Source organism: Echinops telfairi, unplaced genomic scaffold (genome assembly GCF_000313985.2).
Source record: "Echinops telfairi isolate 266 unplaced genomic scaffold, ASM31398v2 ScPeMD7_7475;HRSCAF=8513, whole genome shotgun sequence".
In the NCBI taxonomy this organism is placed as follows: Eukaryota; Metazoa; Chordata; class Mammalia; order Afrosoricida; family Tenrecidae; genus Echinops; species Echinops telfairi.
Window position 1 is genome coordinate 19,319,659 of NW_022111379.1, and position 5,379 is coordinate 19,325,037.

The window sequence follows — 5,379 nt, forward strand, 5'->3', positions numbered from 1 at the left end:
TCATTGGACACTCACTAAGTCAGGTGTCCACTCAAGGTCCACTGGCTGCCATTTCCACAGTCTTGGGGTGGCCATCCTTTGTTTCCTCTCCCATCAGAGTATTTCAGTCCTAAGTCCAAGGGTGCAGGTAGTTTTGAGGTAGGGCCCAGTTCGTTCAGTCGGGCTTCTATGTGAAGTCCTTCTGGTGTGGCTCTTGGGGAATGCTATGCTGCCTGTAAGGTCAGCGTCTAAGGTCATCATGGGTGCTTTGTCCATGGTATGGTTCACCAAGGGTTGGTAGAAATGTTTGTAGTGTCTACTTAGGAGCATAAAATCGGGTTTACTATCCTCTTAGGCTCCCTACAATTAATGTTTAGCATCCCTTCGCGATGTGAAGTGGCTCCTCCTCATTTACCCACCATACTCCACACTTGATCTTAGCCAAAAGGCCGAGAAGTGATACCCACCATACTCATCAATAGAATTATCAGCAATGTAGATGCTCTCTGAAATGTAGATGCTCTCCTACCCTGGTCTTAACTTGATTTCCTAGTAAGGCTCTCCTCTCATTCCTGTGGAGGGCCTGCTGACAATTTTGCAGCATTGTCTCAGTGTTGTATAGCATCAAATGGATGGCCTTCTCTCTTTTCCCTCTTCCCGAAGGAGTGACCCCAGCCAATGTGAGGTCTCCTCTTTTAAGGTGATTCTTATGAAGTGCACATAAGGGAGGTGATGTATGGTTCATGGCCGGTAGGAGCCTTTCTGCCTTTTGTTTGGGAATTGATCTCTATGATTTGTTTAACTGGAGTTTCTACTTATAGTAGTGGACTCAAACAATATTCATCCTTTTGAATAACTTCACTCAGCATACAGTAATGGTTTCCAGGTCCTTCCATGTCATGTGATGTCTTATGCTTTCATCATTGTTTTTTTTAGGGATGTGTAGTAATCCATTGTATGTATGTACCATCGTGTCTTTATCCATTCTTCCACTGTTGGGCATTTACCTGCTTCCAGTTTCTTGCTATTGTGAACTGTGCTGCTATGAACATGGGCAAGCATACATCCACTCGTGTTGTATTTCTTATTCTTAGTGGTACGGTTAGATTTTAATTCCTAGTTGCTTTAGCTATCACCGTATTGTTTCCATAGTGGTGGTTGTATGTATTTTAAGTCCATCAACAGGGTATATGAGTTCCAATCTGTCCACATCCTTTCCAGCATTTTCTGTTTTCTGTCTTTTTTTTTTTAATTGGGCTACCATTGTTGGTGCAAAGTGGTATCTCATTGTGGTTTTTAATATGCATCTCCCTGATGGCTAGTGATTTTGAACATGTTTTCATTTGTTAGCCATTTGTACTTCATTTTTTTTGGTGAACTGTTTGTTCATGTCTCTTTCCCATTTTTAATTGGGTTGTTTCTTATTTTTTTAATGAGCTGTTGTAGAGTTCTGTATATTTGATAATTGTGTGTTGTTGGTAAACATTTCCCCCAGTCTGTGGGCTTTCGTGTTACTCTCTTGATGAAGTCTTTTGATATGCAGCATGTTCAGTTCTCTATCTTGATAGTGTCCCTATAGGATAGACTAGAACTGCCCCTGTGCGTTTTTGAGACTGGGATTCTTTATGGTAGTAGAACGCTCAACCTTTCTCCCATGGAGTCGCTGGTGGTTTCAGTCTGCTGCTGATCTTGTGGTCAGCAGCCTGACGTGTAACCAACAAGGCTCCTTCCTATTCCTGAATATAGAGTAGTCTTCCATTTATGTAGGTCTCTTTTGGTTTCTTGTAGTAGTGTTCAGCAGTTTTCTGTGAGTGTCTTTTCCCCTGTGGTTAGGGCTATCCCTAAGTATTTATTCTTTTGTGTGGCTATTGTAAATAGTATCATTTTCTGACTTCCTCTGGCTTCCCTGTTGCCAGGAGGCAGAAGTTAGACATGCTTCTATGCTCCATCGTTCTTTATTTTGACACTAATAACTTCACCTGCAACACTCAATATCTGTGTTGGGTTCAATAACTTGTTGCAGTGGCCACAGAGAACTCACAGACAATATTCACAATGAAGGGGGGTTATTAAGGAAGTTAACCGGTTACCCCAAGTCAGGATCAGTAAATAGTAAGGAATCAGTCAATCAGCCACAGCAACACTTCTCCTTGGCCAGCATCACATCTTTCTCCGACTCTCAGTCATGTCGTCCTTGACTTCTGCCTTCATGGGCACAGAAGCCTGCCCTCTGCTCTGCCTTGCGTTTCACAGCCTCTGCATTGCTCCTCCTCTTTGTCTCACGTCACCTGGTCCTGGCCTCCCCCACGTTAGGGAGATCTCAAATGGGCTCTTGGGATGGTCCTGGGATTTGTCTCTGTGTCTGAGATAGCTCTTATACACAGAGGAATGACTTTGCATGATTTTTGCATTTCAGCAAACTATACTCTCAAGGAATCAAAAGGTGGTGGCTTGCTTTACACCCTCTACTAAATTGGAGGTTTATGCCCACCATAATTCTGTCCATTAGTATAGGAGAGAACTCCTGTCAAAATGAGATTGTAGCCACAGACATAGCGTCCAGAATTATAATACATCTCATAAAGAATTATGGCTAGAAGGGCCAAATTAATGGACTCATTTTGCTGTTGTAAATGGAATTAATTTCTCTCTCTCTTTTTTAGGTTGTATATTGCTGTGTATGGAAACACACTTAATGTTTGAGCACTGTTTTTTGCTGGGTTCAGTTATTAGCTCCAGTAGCATTTTCACGGATTCGTTTGTTTTTGGAAAATAAAATCAAAGATGGTTTTTATTGATGCTCCGATTTGGAAGGGATGGTAACGCTCGGACAACACACATCATCAGAGCAAGTTAGAAAAGCAACGAAGATCTCTGAAATGACTATGTGACCAGGAGCCCGAATAAGTTAAGGGACCAGCAGCCTCTGGCAGGCGTCTTACTTCATGTTCTTCACAAACTCTTTCCCCTTCTTGATGGAGGCTTTCAGCTGGGGGATGGCGTCGGCGAACTAGGACACCTTGCCGAGGCCCAGGGTCTTCTCCAGCCCGTTTCTCCCCAGCAGCAACTGCGTGGAGAAGTAGGCGCAGTCGTCTCCTGGGACTTCACTAAGGAGCACTCGATGACGCCCTCCTTGCCGTTCACCGCCTCCACGATGGAGAAGACGAAGCGGGCGCCCGCGTAGACCGTGGACCAGGTGACCTGCCCCTGCTTTCGCCTGGACCACCTCGGTGCCGGCCTCCTGGATGCGCCCCGGGAGGGCCGTCAGCTGGTCTTGGGCAAACACTGGGAGATCAGGGGGAGGATGCTCTTCCCAGCGTGGCCGCCAATGACAGGGACGTTGGCTCGAGCCTGGTCCAAACAAACCCTTCAGCTCCCACAAAAGCGTTGGCCCTGACGACATCAAGGGTGGTCACCCCCAAGGTTTTCTTGGGGTTGTCCACACCGGGCTTCTAGAACACCTTCGCGGTGATGGCGACGGTGGCGCTGACTGGATTAGCAGCGAGGCAGATCATGGCTTCGGGGTGATGCTGGGCGCAGGCGGCCGCCAGGGTGGCCACGATCGTGCGTTGGTGTTGGACAGGTCGTCCCGCGTCCTGCCTGGCTGTCTTGGGACGGCCGCTGGGATGACCTCCACATCGCAGCCTTTCAAGCAGTCGCTGGGGTCCGAGGTACCCTTTCACATGGGCTCTGGTCTCGATGTGGCTCAGGGCGGCGGCTACTCCCGGGGTATGAGCGACATCCTAGAGGGTCAGGCGGCTCACCAAGGGACTGTCCTTCAGGAGAAGCGAGAGGGGCTGCCCGATTCCTCCAGAAGCGCCCAGAACGGCTACTTCAGCATGGTTCTGGGCCGAGGTGCTGAAGCTGCGGCGGAAAGCAGCGGCTGGGCGGGAGGGGCACAGGCCCGGGAGCATAGGAGCTGGCAGAGAGCCAGTGACTCCTTCGGGGATTCTTTAGGGTTGTCTATATAAAGGTGCAGGGAAAAAAGATGGCGTGGGCTTGGCATCTGACCTCCTCTAAATTCACAACAGGGAGGGAAGAACAATTACCATCTTCAGCAACAGCCACTCCAGTTGATTCCAGTCCCTCCCATGGCACACTCTACTTCTCTACTGGCTCAATCACTCATTGCATTGGCCACACAGAAGTCACAGACAATATTTACAGTTATGGGATTTATTAGGAAAATTACAGGTTATAATTCAGGATCAGAAATGACCCAGGATACATTTATTGGATAAGGACAGACTCTTCTCAGCCATGCCCACCCGCATGCCCAGGCCCCACAGCCCCTTGGTGTCAGCTTTGCATAGGTACCTATTACAAAATCTTGGAGCTCTGTCAATAAACGGCCAGATCTCCCCGTTTTCCCAGTAAGCTTTGGCCCAACGTGCTCTGATGGAGTTCGGTGAATGAGCAAATGTAGTTCCACCAAATGTCAGTCATTCACTCTATTGCCCTGTAGGCCAGGAGGTTCAGGGTACCATTCATTGTGCCTCTGCTCTTCTCCAGCCTCTCCTGCTGTTTCTCCTCGGCCACAGCTTCTTGCCATCTCCCATCACCTTTGCCTTCCTCGGGTGTCACAGTCTTTTGTATGCTAGATTAGAGGGTCAACACAGGGCTCTTGGGTCCAAAGGTGCTCCGTTCCTTGCTCTTCCTCATGGCAGTGGGATCTCCTTTTCTACTTCTGCAATGGCTCATTTTCAAGCACAGTGGAATGGCAAAACGAGCCGATGCCCTCGTTGTTGTTGTTGCTAGGTTCCATCCTGTCATTCCATCCTGTCAGTTCCTACTCGTAGCAATCCTATGTACGCCAGGAAGAAACGCAGGTCTCACAATTACTCTGATGTTTGAGCTCATCAATGTAGCCAATGTGTCAACCCATTTTGTTGAAGGTCTTCCACTTTTTGATGCCCTGTTACTTTACCAAACAGGGACTGGTCTCTCCTGACAACATGTCCAAAGTATGTGAGACTAAATCTCACCACTTTTCTTCTAAGGAACATTCTGGCTATACTTTTCCGCAGACAGATTTCTGTGTTCTTTTGGTATTTTCAATAGCCCATGGTATTTTCGATATTCACTATTTGGTATTTGTCAGCAAACCTAACTATCACAAGTCCCATAAAGAATTACAGTCTAGAGTTGAATGGTTAAAACGTTGTCATTTGTTCTCCTTTTGGATATACTTTGAGCTTGATCTGGTTTTTAATATTTTCTGTTTTGTTTTTCAAATCGGGGCTTATCTTTGTTACGTTATTGTTGGTAGCCTCCTTGACTCTGCTTTGTATTTTTTTATGTTTTTTGGTATATGAAGCCCAAGATGATAAATCTATAGAGTCAATAACTGGAATAAGGGTTCCTGGGGATACGGCAGGGAGGTGAGGGGTGAGGGGGAAC

At 46.8% G+C, this 5,379-nt stretch overlaps 1 pseudogene; it reads right to left on the bottom strand.

Annotated features, from left to right (window-relative positions):
• Positions 1-2,917: 2,917 nt before the first annotated feature.
• LOC101640963 lies at positions 2,918-3,893 on the bottom strand (annotated as a pseudogene).
• Between the last annotated feature and the right edge of the window lie 1,486 nt (positions 3,894-5,379).